Below are 17,500 nucleotides of genomic sequence, written 5' to 3' on the forward strand. Positions count from 1 at the left end.
ACACATACACACACACACACACATATATATATAATATATATATATATATATATATATATATATATATATATATATATATATATATATATATATAAATAGATATAGATATAGATATAGATATGTATGTATTATATACACTTCTTGAATTTGAATAGCATGAATGAAAGCTGGAATCAGCAAAGCGGAATATCAAATTGAAATTAACTGACAGATGAATGTATCGATGGCAACTAATCAAACTACTGATTAAATGATTTGATTGAACATAGGAAAATATTTATGAGTTCAGCAAATCGTTTTTCTTTTTCTTTGTTGTCTTCGTTCTGTTTCATCATTTCGATTAATGACCTTTTAAATTCAATTACTAGAATATATACCATATCCTTTAAAGTCAGGTTTCCTGTTTTATATTGTTTCTTTACTTTAATATTATCTTAATTTCTTGCGACATTATTTTCGTATCTCATACAGAAAAAATACTGGAACTGCTTTCTTAGGAAGTGAAATAATTGTAGATATTACAGTAGATGTTCGCCTTGCTGTCTATTAATGTTCAAATCCTACTGATCCAGATTCGACCGCTTATACTTGTCAATAAATGTTCGCTCCGATTTCATATAGAAGTACTCTAAATATATTGAAATTAATAATACACAATGAGAACTGAAAATGGAGTCGGAGTAAAATAATGATATTCACACCATGGATGTTTCCATGGCCCTTTGAGTTTGAAAATTAAGTTAACCAATTAATATTTCACTCTAATATGGTGGTTTTGTGTGGTCTAAACCGCTTTCTTTTAAAAATAAGTCATTGACTATCTTATTAAAGCTAATATTTTAACTGCTAAGTGAGCAGTGTAATCCAGGATAATATAAAGTTACTTATGCAGTTACTTATTTAGTTAAAACCGAGTAATCATTTTAACTGAGAAATCACGTTTATCATCATTCTTTCAATTTACAGAAAGATAATAGGTTATTTTGGGTGTGTTACTAAATCAAGTAATTGGAATGCGACTCATGAAGACATTCGGTAATAGAAAAATATAAATTTGAAAGATTTGTGGCATTTTCTACTCCATTAATGTGATATGAAGATTTAAGAACATTATGTGTTTGTGTGTGTGTGGGTGTGTGTGTGTGTGTGTGTGTGTGTGGTGTGTGTGTGTGTGTGTGTGTGTGTGTGTGAGTGCGCGTGAGTATTTCTATGTCAGAGCTATGCGTATGTACAGTCGAAAAATATACAACTCAGAATGAGATAGTTTAATATAAATAAATAAATAACAAGGGCATACTGAAAAGAATGAACCAAATGAGATTTTAAACCAAATGAGTAAGCTATAAACATTCACTCATCCCCCAGACTTCCAGAACCTGAATTTAATACTGAGTGTATAGCTATGTAAATTATTCCTGACTTTGCAGAAGGTTTTTGATCCGCATTCGATGACTACATATTATTAAGTACCCACTGAAATTGCAAATATTTATTTTTGCTTTGTAGTTTGCTGTTTAGCTCCCATTCACTCTGGATAAAAAAAGTCCCAATAATCAGAAGTACAGTTGGTAACTATCAAGTCTCGACCTTATATCCATAACTATGTTACGAAAGCTTGCCTTTTCTATATCGTTAAGGGTATTAATAGATTTCACTTCTGCTTGAGGGAGATAGCGTATCAAGTATGGTTTCATTCTTTAGCTAAAGCAAACCCAGAAGTTCTGAAAGCTACTGTAATTCACAAACCTGAAAAGCAGTGACCATCGTTTATCATCGGTGAAATGAGAAGCCCGATATGAGTTAAAGAAGGCCCTAAAGAATATCAAGGCGCTCGGAAAAAAACTCTAAGCATTTACAAATAGATTCCTAAACGATAACCGTTCAACTATCGGTCAAATGTAACCGTATATCATCTAAATCTCGTTGAAAAGCTTAGCTAAAAGGAATCATATTTTTACTGGGAAAAAAAAAAACAAAGAAAAGACTGAGAATTGATTTCAGAATTTATTGGATTTGTCATAAGTAAAATGCATTTTATAATACATCATATCGACCAGGACTCACCTGTGGTTAAACAACAGAAACGACACATTCCACAACAATATATCAGTATCTTAAGAATCATTGTGACATTTTACCTATCTGCAATAATTCAAGTCAACGAACAAAAGAGATATCTGGTTATCCATCAAATCAAATGAAAAGAACTTTGTCCGTAACATTTATCCGGCGAAATTTACACATTGTTATCAAGACTTTGAGCAAAAGGAAACGAATATGACTTTATTGTACATACCGATGAATATGTTAACATTCAACTTCATTGTAACGAGGACAATATTCTGTAGTAGTTGTAATATTGATTGTTTGACATCAATCAATTTGCATTAATAAGCTAACATTGAATACTTTTCATAGTATAGAACTGAGGGCATGGACAAATCATTGAAGCAAAACGAAATTAAGCCTCCAATTATAAGAAATTGTATAAGTGCAAATTCATGTAATTCATAGTTAGATGTCACGCTTTTGTTTTGTATGTTAATCTTCGTTTAGATTTAAATGTACTTTTAGATATTAGGACTTTATTGTCGATTGCATTACATCAAATGTTCATTTGTTTCACCTTCCGTTAAAATATTGAAGCGATTTATATGCATTCAGTCTTTACAGTATATTAGTTGACCTTATAAACTTGAGCACAAAGTCGATGCACCTACTGAATATGCATGAAAAAAGAAATCAATGAATTTCTAATACTGAACATATATACAATAGTGAATATATGTAGAGGATATTTCTGAGAAAAAATACATGAATAACAAGTATATGCCGGGTGAATATAAAAAAGACCGTGGGCATATATATATATGGGCATACTAACAGGTTAAAGCAAGAATAATATGCATTCACTCCTCTGTAATGTTTATGCAGTAGAGCATAGAAAACATATTCAGTTTTGTCCCATTTTAATACTTTGTTCCATTGCCTCAATGAAGTATTATAATTCACATTAATTCTTTCAAGGGAAGAATCAAAAAAATATATATTCGGTGATATGGAACAGAAGTTCCTGAAAGTAATTAGATATAAAAGAACAAAGAACGTATGAACTGTGACAGTATAGTCTATATGCATCATGGAATTAAAACTGATCGGAACACCAATACAGATATCAAGCTAATCGATTTAGTATTATGAATTTTTAGGGACATTACACATGCATCAAACTATTGATGAAAACATACACACACACACACGCATATATATATATATATATATATATATGTGTGTGTGTGTGTGTGTGTGGTGTGTGTGTGTGTGTGCGTGTGTGTGTATGTGCGTTTGTATGTATCTGTGAGTGTGTATGTGTGTGTATGCATTTCGATAGCTATGCGTATATGAACGAAGTGTGACATATTTATGATTCCAAGTACGAATTCGTGTATATTTATGCACATAACGATTAAATTATTGAAAGAGATACCAATATACATATACATACACCGTGACATATATATGAATACATATATGTGTGTGTATGAATGAGTATGAATGTGTGTGAGTGTGAAAGTGTGTGTGTGTGTTGTGTGTGTATGTATCTACATGTATGCACACGTGTATGCAAAAATTAAAACAGTATTCCTTGTTTCATGGAGAGTGAATACTGGTGGAACATGTATTAAATGATACAATGTGAAGACTGAGATATTTTAACACTTATGAATATTAATACTTGGGGAAATTCCGTAGCGCGCTTAACTGTATTCATCTTATAACAACATATTTCAAAATCATTTGCATATGTCTGTTCCTCAACACTCACAATTCCGAATGCGGGATTTTACCATAAAGTTTCTACAATATGATTGAAAAACATACCTACGAGCCTTAGGATGACAATAGTCAAATTAGAGTATGCTGAAATTAAGCATAGAAAACGCACATTCCTACGTACAAGTATAAACTTTGTGCTCGTGTATGTGTTTGTGTGTGTGTGTGTGTGTGTGTGCGTGCACGCTATTAAATTGATATATAACGGATACGGGAAACGTTTTGAATGTGCGTATAAAAAAAAAACATTTTATTATGCTGGCCAGACCCTAATGATATCAACACGCAATAGCAGTTATTTGAAGCTCTACGGAGCAGTACTGATATAATGAAGGATAAATATAGTAATAATAATAATAATAATAATAATAATAATAATAATATTAATGATGAATAATAGTAATAATAATAATAATAATAATAATAATAATAATATAATAATAATAATAATAATAATAATAATAATAATAATAATAATAATAATAATAATAATAATAATGATAATAATAATAATGATAATAACAACATCAACAACACAATTGAATTCAAAAATTCAAAAATTTAAGGGCGTGTTCGTGACTGGGCTACCTGTTTATGATTCCTACAGACCATCTCGAATGAGGAAGGACCTAGAAAAGGTGGGCTAAACATCGGATGTCACACATATGAACTATAGGAACAGTCCGGACACTTATTGATCAGATCGCGTGAATTTGAGAAGAGGAGGTAGAGACAGAAAAACGAAAATATTTTTTGTCACTCGTAGTTTGCTGTAAGTCTATAGATTAAAATCTATCAACACCAAACATAAAACAACTCCTAATTCTGTCCTAACCTGTATTAATTTTTTTTCATTAAATACAAGCAACATATACTCCACGCTTTTGAGATTCTGTAATCCATATGTTCCCTGCTTTCTCTCCCGAAATGTTCTGTCTAAAATGTCATGTAAGCGATACCTAAGTTTCATATTCAGTATTCTGTCAGTTAATTCTGGTCTGTCAACTTCTGTCTATCTTGGATAAAGCGCCTTGGTGATTAGAGTTGAAAATGATGAAGAAATGTAGTATATCTAAATTTCGAACATTTTCAATCAAGCCCTGGTAGAATTTCTACATCTATTGTCAGTCTCCTATGAATATTGGAGGTATGGCTGACTTTTTTTCTTTTTTACAAAAATTTGAGGCGTGGGAATATATGCAATTATGAATATTTTCTGTTTATTTTTTTTTCATATATTATAACGAATCCACTTTAAGCCTGTTTCATCAATCTTCGAATAGATATAATTGTAGCTCTATAAGAGCCCTGAGCTAAACGAAGGAAATGAAAACCCCGTTGCTAAGCCATAGGCCTACATTTGTAAAACTCCATCTGTTATGTTTTCTTACTCATGTCTCCAATGTCAGAAGTTCAGCTGACTCTCCATGCCCTAGCAATGCGAACTGCAGGAGGTTATAATTTGGATCCATTGAATTGATTATTTTTTGAAGTGGAGATTAACCCGGAACAGGCATTTTACGTGGTTAGAATTCTTTGCACTTGTACTGTTTCCAGATTCTCATCTGGAGCACCAACAATAAGTTCCGCGACTGGACGATTCCATGTTTGGTTTCCAGTTGCAAGAAAGTGGTTGTCCTCTTGTGTGTCAACAGTGTCTACATATGCTGCACCAGAAGCATATATCATATCATCCCTTAAGTTCAGCAATCTGAGGTCAGCATTCGCAACTTCATCCCATATCTTCCAGAAAAGTGAAGCTTAATATACCTGCTATTTCTAGCTTGCTCGAAAACCATATTGTGGTATTGCTCATTAATGATATGCCTTCAGGATTAGGACTGAAGTATTTATTTGTAATTGTTTTGATACGTTTCAAAATAATTCAAACATTTTCAGGCTAGTTAAATCAATATGTTTCACTAAAATTGTCACATATTATTCGTTTCTAATCTCCCACACTTCCTAACAAGTTTCATAATTTTGTGAAGCACTTTTAAACGGATTTGAATTGCAAAGTCATTCTATAAGTTTACCGATTTTTTATAGCAATTTATGCATTTTATTACTTATTTTGGAAAGAAAACACTAAAATTAGATTTAGCTTTATTAGAAACAAATATTAATCTATTAGAACGCTGACAATGCAAACGCGAAAAATAGGAAAAGTAAACAGCCCCAAAAAAGATGAAATGCAATTATGTTAAATGAATGCGATAAATAATTACTGCCTAAATATTGCCAATGTATTTCGGCACATACATATATACATACACCTGTACCACCCATGAATATATTATATATATATATATATATATATATATATATATATATATATAATATATATATATATATATATATTATATACATAAATATATATATATACATATATATATATATATTACATATATATATATATATATTATAATATATATATATATAATATTATATTTATTGCTGCCGATAAATGGCGCGAGTGCGACGATTTGAAAATTTTAGGTCAGATATTGCCTTGGCAGTGTCGGAAATGCCTCGTGAAAATATCTGTTCCGACTTGGCTATTTCTTGGAAGAATCTGAGGGCCTATGGAAGATTGGCTTGATTTAATTAATCAGGTTAGTTTACCATTAAACAGCAGACGAAACGGTGCATCGTACAAGAAATTACAGGGTAAATGTTTTTTTAAATTTTCTCCTGTTTACGGAATTGATCTTTATTTGCGGTTGAAGCTTTGGCTGTTATTTCTAGTGGGTGAATGGCCTATTATGGCCGTTCCTTGATTGTTGATGTTGAACTTAAAAATGGTCTATGACTATTTAATTTTTCCCACTAGGCCGCTGGTGGCAAAAAGATTCTACAAAATTTTTTTCACCACCCTATATTGATTGATTATGAATTTTCTGGTTAATTCCGTAATGGAATCGACGGCTTATATTTATTGCTGCCGATAAATTTGGCGCGAGTGCGACGATTTGAAAATTTTAGGTCAGATATTGCCTTGGCAGTGTCGGAAATGCCTCGTGAAAATATCTGTTCCAACTTGCTATTTCTTGCTGAAGAATCTGAGGGGCTATGGAAGATTGGCTTGATTTAATTTAATCAGGTTAGTTTACCATTAAACAGCAGACGAAACGGTGCATCGTACAAGAAATTACAGGGTAAATGTTTTTTTAAATTTTCTCCTGTTTACGGAAGTGATCTTTATTTGCGGTTGAGCTTTGGCTGTTATTTCTAGTGGGTGAATGGCCTATTATGGCCGTTCCTTGATTGTTGATATATATATATATATATATATATATATATATTTATATATATATATATATATATATATATATATATATATATAATATATACATATATACACATATATGTGTATGTATATATATATATATGCACATATATACATATATATATATATATATATATGTATGTATATATATGCACATACATACTTTGATGCAGTTTAGTACAGTTAATAATTCCTTACTAAATACAATATTATTTATTTATTGCCCACAGGGTGTTAAACGTAGAGGGGACAGACAAAGGGTTTAAATCGATTACATCGACCCCAGTGCGTAACTGGTACTTATCTAATCGACCTTAACAAAGTCGATCTCGGCGGAATTTCAAATCAGAACGTAACGGCAGAGGAAATACCGCTATCATTTCACCCGGTGCGCTAACGATTCTGCCAGCTCGCCGCCCTTTACTAAACACAATATTACCGTAAACACTGTTGTGCTTTTAGCACTTATATGTTGTGAAAAAATTTAGCCCATCTCATTCACATTATTGTCGTTCTTTTGTTGGCAACTCAAACGAAAGATGTGCTATTGTTTCTAAGAAAAGAGCAAGTTTTGAATGGCTTACGTCACATAAAAATAGCAAGCGAAGTTGTAGATCAGCAAGCGAAGTTGCAATAACGTGTTACTTCCGTGCATGCTTAGAGATTCTAACCCTGTCATGAATATCCCATAGGAAAATCCACAAACTTACAGACCGATAACTACAACTTCTAAGCCTTTACAGCAATAGTATCACAGAGAAAGAGCAAACATCTGGAAGAAAACAACCCGATTCCACAAGTGCGGATGGAATGCTGCAAGGGCTCATAACGATGACACAGATTAGCAACTAATCCATAAAGCCACAACTGAAGGCAGCCGAAGAAAGTAGACGTGTCTAAGTATGGCTTGGATCGACTATAGAAAGGTTTTTCATAGTATTCTCTACAAATGGATCCTAGAAACAGTAGCACCAATAATTATAAAATATATAAAACATTCTATTAATAAGTGGCAGACACTGCTACTGCTCCAGACAAAAGTGAGACTCATAAAAACCAAAGCTTTTACAAGACGAAATTCCAGGCCGACGCGCTCTCTCCACTCCTTTCTTGCTTGGCACTGACACTTTTATCTGACATGCTAATCAGTTCGATATTTTAACCAGAAGTTGAAGATGTTTTCGTGTTCGAGTGCCTTCCAGTTGCTTAGCTTTTCTTAGTGCTTAGATGACCTCTTCAGTTGTAATAGGTATCTGGCGTTTTTTAGTTGCTGCTTTTGTTGTTTCGATAGATCTTTTGAGGTTGTCCTTCTCCGACCATATTTCTTTTTAAAATTCTTTCACAACTGGTGTTGGTGCTGCATTAATCTGTATTTTATTTTTGCCAAGTTCTTGGTAGAACCTCTCAGGACAGGAGTTAAACTGTTTGCTTTGTTCAAAGAAACATTAGCGTTTTTTCACACCACCGGGTTCTTCGTGCTTTGACGAGGACGTCAGAAACCTTAGTACGGCGGGCAAAATGCTTAGAGGCAATTTCGTTCGTGTTCACGTTTTGAATTCAAATACTATCTAGGTAAAATATGTACGAAATAAAGATTGGGGTATATATGATCGACTAATCTGCTCCTAATTTCAGGCGTTTTGCTTTCTGTAGAGAGTATTATTATTATTCAGTAGTTTTATTTTTATAGCGTGCTTTCACTTCACTACCGAGCGCAGCACTGTGTGCCTTGGGTATTTGCTGTGATTTGTTGTGATGCTCTGATGGTTATTGTATGGAAAGTGTTCTGCGTAGGATGTGTGCAGTGCCTAGTAGTGCAATTTTCTGTATGTTATATGTGTTTGTAAGTCCTGGTGTTTTTGTTATGTATTTGTCTGAATATTTTTTTATCATGCCTAATGCACCTACTATGATAGGAATTGTTTCTGTTTTCAGGTTCCACATTCTAGTTACCTCTATTTCCAGGTCTTTGTATTTTGAGAGTTTCTCCATTTCTTTTAGAGACACGTTGTCATCTGCCGGTATTGATACATCAATTAGAAAGCATTCTTTTTCTTCATGATCTCTGACAACTATATCTGGTCTGTTGGCCTTAATTTCTCTATCTGTGTGTAACGGCATATCCCAGAGTATGGTTGCTTTCTCGTTTTCTGTGACCTTTTCTGGTGTGTGCCTATACCATCTTTTTTCTGTTGTTATTCCATAATGTTGGCATAGCTTCCAATGTATGTAGGTTCCAACTCTGTCATGTCTGTGAATATATTCCTCCTTAGCCAGGACTGGGCAGCTAGAGATAATATGATTTATTGTTTCTTGTCCATCTCCACATATTCTGCAGTTACTTGTAATATTTCTTTTTATTACATGTTTTTGGTAATTTCTGGTGGGGAGGCTTTGGTCTTGTGCTGCAATTAAAAATCCCTCTGTTTCTGCTTTGAGTCCTGAGCTTCTCAACCATTGCTGGGATTTTTCTTTGTCTATTTCTTTTGCGTTTACTTTAGTCCAGTATTTACCAGGAAGGGGCTTTTCTTGCAATCGTTTTATCATGGTTCGTTGCTGTTCTATTTTTAGTTTGGATTTCATTTGTTTTATAGCTTTTGTTGTTACTTCATCTTCTTCTTCTTCTTTATGTTTATTAGGTGGTATGATTTCTTGTTTGTATTTGTCAGCTTCCTTAAATACTGAGAACAGTTTTTTGTTTTGCTCGTGTTTTGCTGCTATCTGGATCAGTTTTCCTTCCTTCTGAAGTAGGTATTTTTGCAGTCCTATGGTGGTTATTTTATAGTTGTTTTCCAGCTGTATAAGACCTCTATCACCTTCTATACGTTGTATATATAGTCTTTCTATGTCAGATTTTGGGTGATGCATCCTAGATCCTGTCAGTATTTTTCTTGATTTCCTATCTATTTTGGACAGTTCATTTCGTGTCCAGTTAAGGATATTGTAGCTGTAACTTATAACTGGGACAGCTAAAGTGTTGATACCTATTATCTTGTTTTTAGCATTGAGCTCTGTTTTTAGTATTGATCTAACTCGTCTATAATATTCTTTTTTTTATTTATTCTTTCATTTGTGTGTGCTGTGTCTTATCTAGTTCATGGATTCCTAAGTATTTGTAAGTTTGGCTTTGGTCTAATTCTTTTATTTCATTGGTTTTATCTAGTGTGATGTTGTTACTCTTAACTAGTTTTCCTCTTTTCATGGTTACTTTGGCGCATTTTTCTAATCCAAATTTCATATCTATTTCTTTGGTAAATCCATGAACTGTCTTTAATAGTGTTTCCAGCTGTTTGTCATTTGCAGCGTATAGTTTTAGGTCATCCATATATAAAAGGTGGCTGATCGTTTTGCCGTAACATTTATATCCGCATCCAGTTCTATTTAGCATATCAGATAGATGTGACAGTGCCAAGCAGAAAAGGAGTGGAGAGAGCGTGTCTCCCTGGAATATTCCTCTTCTAATGGGGATGTCTTTGGTTTTCATGAGTCCCTCTTTTGTTTGGAGGTGTAGGACTGTTTGCCATTTATTCATAGAGTGCTCTATGAATTTTATGATTGTTGGTGCTACTTTGTTAATGGCTAGTGTTTCGAGGATCCATGTGTGGGGGATGCTATCAAACGCCTTCTTGTAGTCAATCCAGGCCATACTGAGGCCTTTCTTCTTTCTGTGGCTGTCTTCAGTTACGGCTTTATTAATCATTAGTTGATCTTTACAGCCATATGAGCCCTTGCGGCATCCTTTCTGCTCTTCTGGGAACAGTTTGTTTTCGTCCAGGTGCTTGTTCAGCCTTTGCGATATCACTGCAGTGAATGCCTTGAACATAGTAGGGAGGCAGGTTATTGGTCTGTAGTTTTCTGGTTTTGTTGTTTCATTTGATTTGGGAATTAAGATGGTTTTCCCCTTCGTGAGCCATTCAGGCATTGTCTCTGGCTCTGCTAGTATGCTGTTAAAGTTTTCAGCCAGCTTTTTGTGCATTCCTGTTAGATACTTCAACCAGAAGTTGGGGATCTTGTCATGCCCAGGTGCCTTCCAGTTGCTTAGTTTTTGCAGTGCCTGGGTGACCTCTTCAGTTGTTATGGGGGTCCAAAGTTGTTCAGATGCCGAGTTGTTATTTTCATACTCCTTTTTTTTGCTGTTCGTTCGCCGACCATATTTCTTTCCAGAATTCTTCCAATTCTTCTGCCGTTGGTGCTGCAGTGACTTCTATTTTATTTTTGCCCAGTTCTTGGTAGAACTTTTTGGGGTCGGAGTTGAACTTTTTGTTCTGTTCAAAGAAGCGTTGGCGTTTCTCGTACCGGCGGATCCTTTGAGCTTTGGCAAGGATATCTTGCTTCAGCTTCTCTTTTATCTCCGGCAAATCTTTTTCTGTGATGTTATATTTGCGGAGCATTTTTGTTCTCTTTTTGTTGCTCAGTAGCGTTGCTTGTTTGCTGATTTCATTAAGAATCGACAGGTATTTTCTAATTTTTTTAATTTTGTTTTGGATGTTATTTATCCACAGGGTCTGTTTGGGTGGTGGTACTCCTGTTTGGGTGGGTTTGGGTGAGTATCCAGCTTCTTTTGTGGCTGCAGTGGCTGCTGCGTATATCAGGTCATTTAGTTCAGTGATATCACTTTTTTTTGTTTCAGTGGCTAGTTCAGTGACGGCTAGGTTTATGTTGTTTATAATTGGTGTTTTTATTGCGTTTATTTTTATTCTTGGGAGGTATGGTCGGTGGTCCATTTTGAGCTCTGTGGTTTTTAGTTCTTTGATTATTTTATTTTTTATATTATCATAATCATTAGGCTCCCCTTCGTTGTTTACATCGTGTTTGTTGGGAATGTTGCGTTTGTCTTCGTGTTTTACAGTTTCAGTGTTTATATTATTGGGCATTGTTGTGTGGCTTCTATTTACATTTTCCTGGTGTATTTCTTCTCTTAAATGTTCTATTTCTATTTCTGATATTTTTTTGGCTTTGAGAATGTATCTTCGTACGTTAGCTAATTTATTAGGGTTCATTGTTGTATCCAAGTCTATATCTCTATTATTTTCCTTCCATATTTTATATGTATGTGTTGTTGTATTTTCATCTTGTGGGTAGAGCATTGCTGTGAAGTATGCGTGTAAGATAGAAATGTATTCCTCACGTGTCCATTTACGTCTTTTGGGTTTTAATTGCGGGACATGAGGTGCAACGTCCGGCCCATTATTTTGACGGTCTTCATTTTCGTAGGGTACCGGTCCGTTTATTTCTGTTGTCACATTATTTCGCACGTGTAGTTTTTCGTACATTTTTTGTTGTAGGTTTAATGTACGTACCGCTCGATTGTTATTCTTGGGTTGAATAGTATCGGTGGCATTTAATTTTTTCGTAGTTCCTTTGTACATGGTGTTTGAGGTCGTGGATGATCGTGTTGTTCGACGCATGTTTACATGTGTTGTGTTAGAGGTGGAGATAATATCGAGTCAAAATACATCATTTCGTTTCGAAAATAATATTATTATTATTATTATTATTATTATTATTATTAATATTAATATTATTATTATTATTATTATTATTATTATTATTATTATTATTAATAATAATAATATTATTATTATTATTATTATTATTATTATTATTATTATTATTATTATTATTGAGTGAGAGAGCAGCGCATGCCATCAAAGTGGCACTAGGGTAAAATACACGAAGTCCAGTATAACCATCATGACAACCCGTCTGATAGGGTTACACCAGGCACTTGTATCACAACCATGTGTGCGCGACATGGTGATCTCATAGCAATATAAACAGCGCATGACCTTGCAGGTGGAGCCCATTTAGAATTTTCTTCTGGTCGAGTTGCCCATCCCAATCAAAAGGTCGTTAAAATGATTGTTTAAGGATGTTGAACGAACCACTCATGTTTCCAAAGATGTTTTCAACACACGGCTATAATGCTCCCCCACTACTTCTGCACGTGATCAGAGATGCACATATCGTCAGCCACTAAGGGACATGGTCGACTGGTTAATGTCAAATAACTGACAAGCAAATCTGAGGTATTGAGCAGAATATTTGCTGTAGCCCATCTTTTATACCAAGACAAAACAACGTTCATGATGATATTTCCAATCAGTTAAGATCAGAAGCCACAAGAGCCACTGCCTGGTACTACGTCAGGGCATTTATTATTATTATCACCATTATTATTATTATTATTATTATTATTATTATTATTATTATTATTATTATTATTATTATTATTATTATTACTTGAAAAACTCAGCTTATTTTGCGATGTATGATTATCTTTGATATTAGTAGAATTATCATTATTACTATTCTTAATATTAGTAATATTATTGTATTGGTATTTTCTTATTATTTACCTATTATTATTATTGTTCTTACTGATGTTATCGTTTTTCGTATTGCTTTTACTGCCATCCTTCCTTTTCTCTTTATTATTTTTTACAATTTTTTCACCAGCTATTTTACCATTCTACACCAAAATTTCTAATCACTTGAACATTGCAATTTCATACTGGTGATGGTGGGATCACAAACTATTTTCTTGCCTACTTATTCTCTTCCTTGCAACACATCACTTTTGCTTTCTCCTTTTCTTTATCCTCCTTCATCCGCCTTTCATTTTCTCCCTGCTCTCTTTCCTGGACTCCCACTTCTTGTCATATTTCTTCTTCTTCTTGGTCCTACTCCACCTCCTCCCCGCCCTTTTTATTCTTCTTTTTTTATTCAAAAATCATCATTATCATCATCATCATTATCATCCTCATCACCATTTGTCTTTCCTCTCCTCATCAACTGCCTCTTCATCCCCTAACCATACATTTATCTACTTTAACGTAGGCAATGTATTAGCCCTATCCAATTTCACGGTTTATTTGCATTCTGATCTTTATTTACTCAGCATATAAGCAAAGCGCAAAGCCTGACAGATGAACAATGCGAGATCACATCTGTGATGCAGGTCAGAAGACGTGCCATACCGATAATTAAAACCGCAAATATTACTTACATTTCCAATAGGAAACTTTGTGTCAACTGACGTTGAAGTCAAAGTCCACGCAGAAATAATCGTAACTAATCATGAAAGATGCGCTAATGTCATTCTTTTTCCCCTTATAATAATTAAAACTGACTCTTCGGTGAGCCAATATTCTGTGCTTCTACCGTTGGGAAAATTGAATCTTCAACACCTGAGAAATTTCGACAGCAGTCTGGAATACTACAGGGCAGATGAGCTAAAATTGGGGTTGGGTGCAGCATTGGAAATGCCCTATCATTCTACCCTCCAAGGACCTCATATACATATATATATATATATATATATATATATAATATATATATATATACATAATTACATGCATACACACATGTGTGAGTGTATGTGTGTGTATAAATCAATGGAACTCCAATGAAGGCTGATCTTTATGTTTTATTATTAGCAATTTTGGCAATTTTATAATATGTAATGAACTAGTAAGTTCATGCGTTACGTTGGGATAAATCTAACCTTTCATCACTGTGGTCAATTGTGGAAGACGACTGTCACTCCATAAATCTCATGATTGCATAACGCATGAGATTGTTAGTTTATTTCTATATTGTAAAATTGTAAAACTTGCAGATGATAGAACGTGAAAAATCAGAATTAATTGGTATTTTTTGTGGGAGGGAGGGTGAGTACATTCTTACATATTTAGAGAGATTAGCAGAGAGAATATAGAGAGAGAGAGAGAGAAAGAAGAAGAGAGAGAAGGTGTGAGAGTGAGAGAGTTAGAGAGAAGGATGGATGCATGGATGGATTGATGAAGGTAGGGAGGGAGATATTTTCTCTGTTCATGCAGATATCTGCTCACTAGGAATTATATATATATATATATATATATATATATATATATATATGTATATGATAATTTCTATGCTGTCAAAAATTTCTGTCGTCGTTAATCGTGATATGACTCTAATGAATTATAAAATGCTAATAACTAAATATATTAAAGAACAGACAATCATGCTGATATTGATGTAAGACATAGTGAAGTTGGGCAAATATCTCTCTTGGTTTATTTGCTCATATCTTTCATCCTTTTCATTCGATCAGTAAATGCAAAGTACGATAGCTGCAGGCTATAGTGAGACAATATTTCTTTTAATTAAGCAAGCATTGCAACGTAAGCCCTGCAGGAAGAGGCAGAAATTGGTTTTGCTATGAGAATCTCACCAAATCTACCCTCCCATAAAGAAAAAAAACAACAACAGAGATAAATAGCAACAAAAGCACAGTAAAACCAACACTAGTAAATGAAAAAAAAATAGCGTTTGCGCATTCTTTCATCTTTCTTCTTTGCTAAAAACTGTTAACGACGGAAAATTTTAAAACAAACTGATCTGCTGATGCGGTAATGGCAGCATTAGAAATTGCCATTTACTCAGTTCGGAATTAATATTGGATATATCTCATCATTTTATCGTTTATTTTTTATTTTGTATTTTTACTTATTTGTCGTCTTGCATGTTCTGGTTTATTTTGTTTTGAAGAAATTCTTCAAGTTTTCTTTCAGCATCTATTGATTTTATTTAATGAGGCGAATGCATGTCTGATTATGTTTGTTCATTAGCCGTCTTAATAACTTTAGACTATAAATAATTCCTCTTACAAAACAAAGCGGAATTGTAGCACACACGCAAATATGGTAATGAATTGAAGATCTCATTATAATTATTTCTGTACTGCGTAAATAAATATTTGTTAGCGGGTGTCAGTGTACTTGAGTACGTGTGTGATTGTGCAAGCGTAAATGCATGCAACGAAGTATGTGCGTGATTATTTGTATGAGTAGTGATTTATATCAGTTTCTAATTAAAGAGCTGTATATTTCTTTATAACTATCATTCAGAAAACCTCTCTCACTTTTTCACCATCTCTAGTCACATACATATTCATATATACATCTATACATACATACATACATACATACATACACATATAGTACATACATGCATGCATGCTTAAATATGTATATACATACATATATAAGTGTGTATGTATATCTATGTATGTATATATATATATATGTGTGTGTGTGTGTGTGTGTGTGTGTGTGTGTGTATTTATGTATGTATGTATGTATGTAGGCATGCATATACATATTTATATATGGATGTGCGTATGTATGCATGCATATATATATTTATATATGAATGTATGTATGCATGTATGTATACATATTTATATATGAATGTGTGTATGTGTGTATGTATGTATGCATGCATATATATATTTATATATGAATGTATGAATTGCATGACAAAATATATATAAAAAAGAAAATCACGAGAGTGTGGGAGAGAAAGAATTAGAGATAGAAGAGCGAGTATAATGTCCATAGCTTTTGTTCTCTTCCTTATAATCACTGTCAGTTATATTTTTATTCTTCTGTTATACTCTTTATAGGAATCGCTGACAAATGAAATTATAGACGAGAAGAGATATTTTATTCATGCATTCATGAACAATAGCCTCACTGGATATTTGATCTCAACGAGAATTCTATTGTGCTAAGTACTGTTTCACTGTAATTTCAAGGAAACAAGTGGCATGAGAATCTTTCATACCCGTCATTTCAATGTTTATATTCTGAATACCGCCTCACGACTGACTTCGTTATGTTGACAGGCCACTGTACTCTGAGGTCAAGAAACGATATAATTGCATGTCGATATTTTTTGCTCTACAACAACGTTTCCTTTCCTGCGAGGTGAAGTAGCTCTGAATCCTGCCTCAAGGGTACCAAGTCTTTGTTTCAAACTTTACATTGTTGCATTTACATCAGATAATGTTTTTTTTTTGTTTTATTTGTCTGTGTGTGGAAATGGTTTTCATTTTATTTCAACTTGGCTGTGTATGGTGCGTATATGTATCATCCATTGCATCTTCAGCAAATATAATTCATGATGCAACCAGGAATTGACTTAATACCAACTTCCCCTCAGCGTCAATGGTAAGATAGCTCTCTTAGGTGTCGATTTTCTGGGTATAGACCCTAATTAAGAGCAGGGGTATGAATTTCGGCTATATGTGCTTCTTGCGTGCACTTCTGAACATCCATTTCTGTAATAATATTAAAAGTGACAAGCTTCTCCTCCCGCGGCCATTTTCAAGATACTTCAGCTGTTCGATCAAGTTTCACAAATCAACACTCCTTCGACTTGAGTGGAGAATATTTAGTATGGTGTTATCACGTGTGAGCATTTGTTATAGGCTCTTCCAGGCTGTGGAGTTTATCTGAAACTGGTAATGCCCGAATGTCTATTTGGTTAGGATTACTGGTTGTTAACCCTAGTCGTAGTGGCGGAAGCACAGCCAAATGTAAAGCTAAA

This window comes from Octopus sinensis, linkage group LG10, assembly GCF_006345805.1.
Source record: "Octopus sinensis linkage group LG10, ASM634580v1, whole genome shotgun sequence".
In the NCBI taxonomy this organism is placed as follows: domain Eukaryota; kingdom Metazoa; phylum Mollusca; class Cephalopoda; order Octopoda; family Octopodidae; genus Octopus; species Octopus sinensis.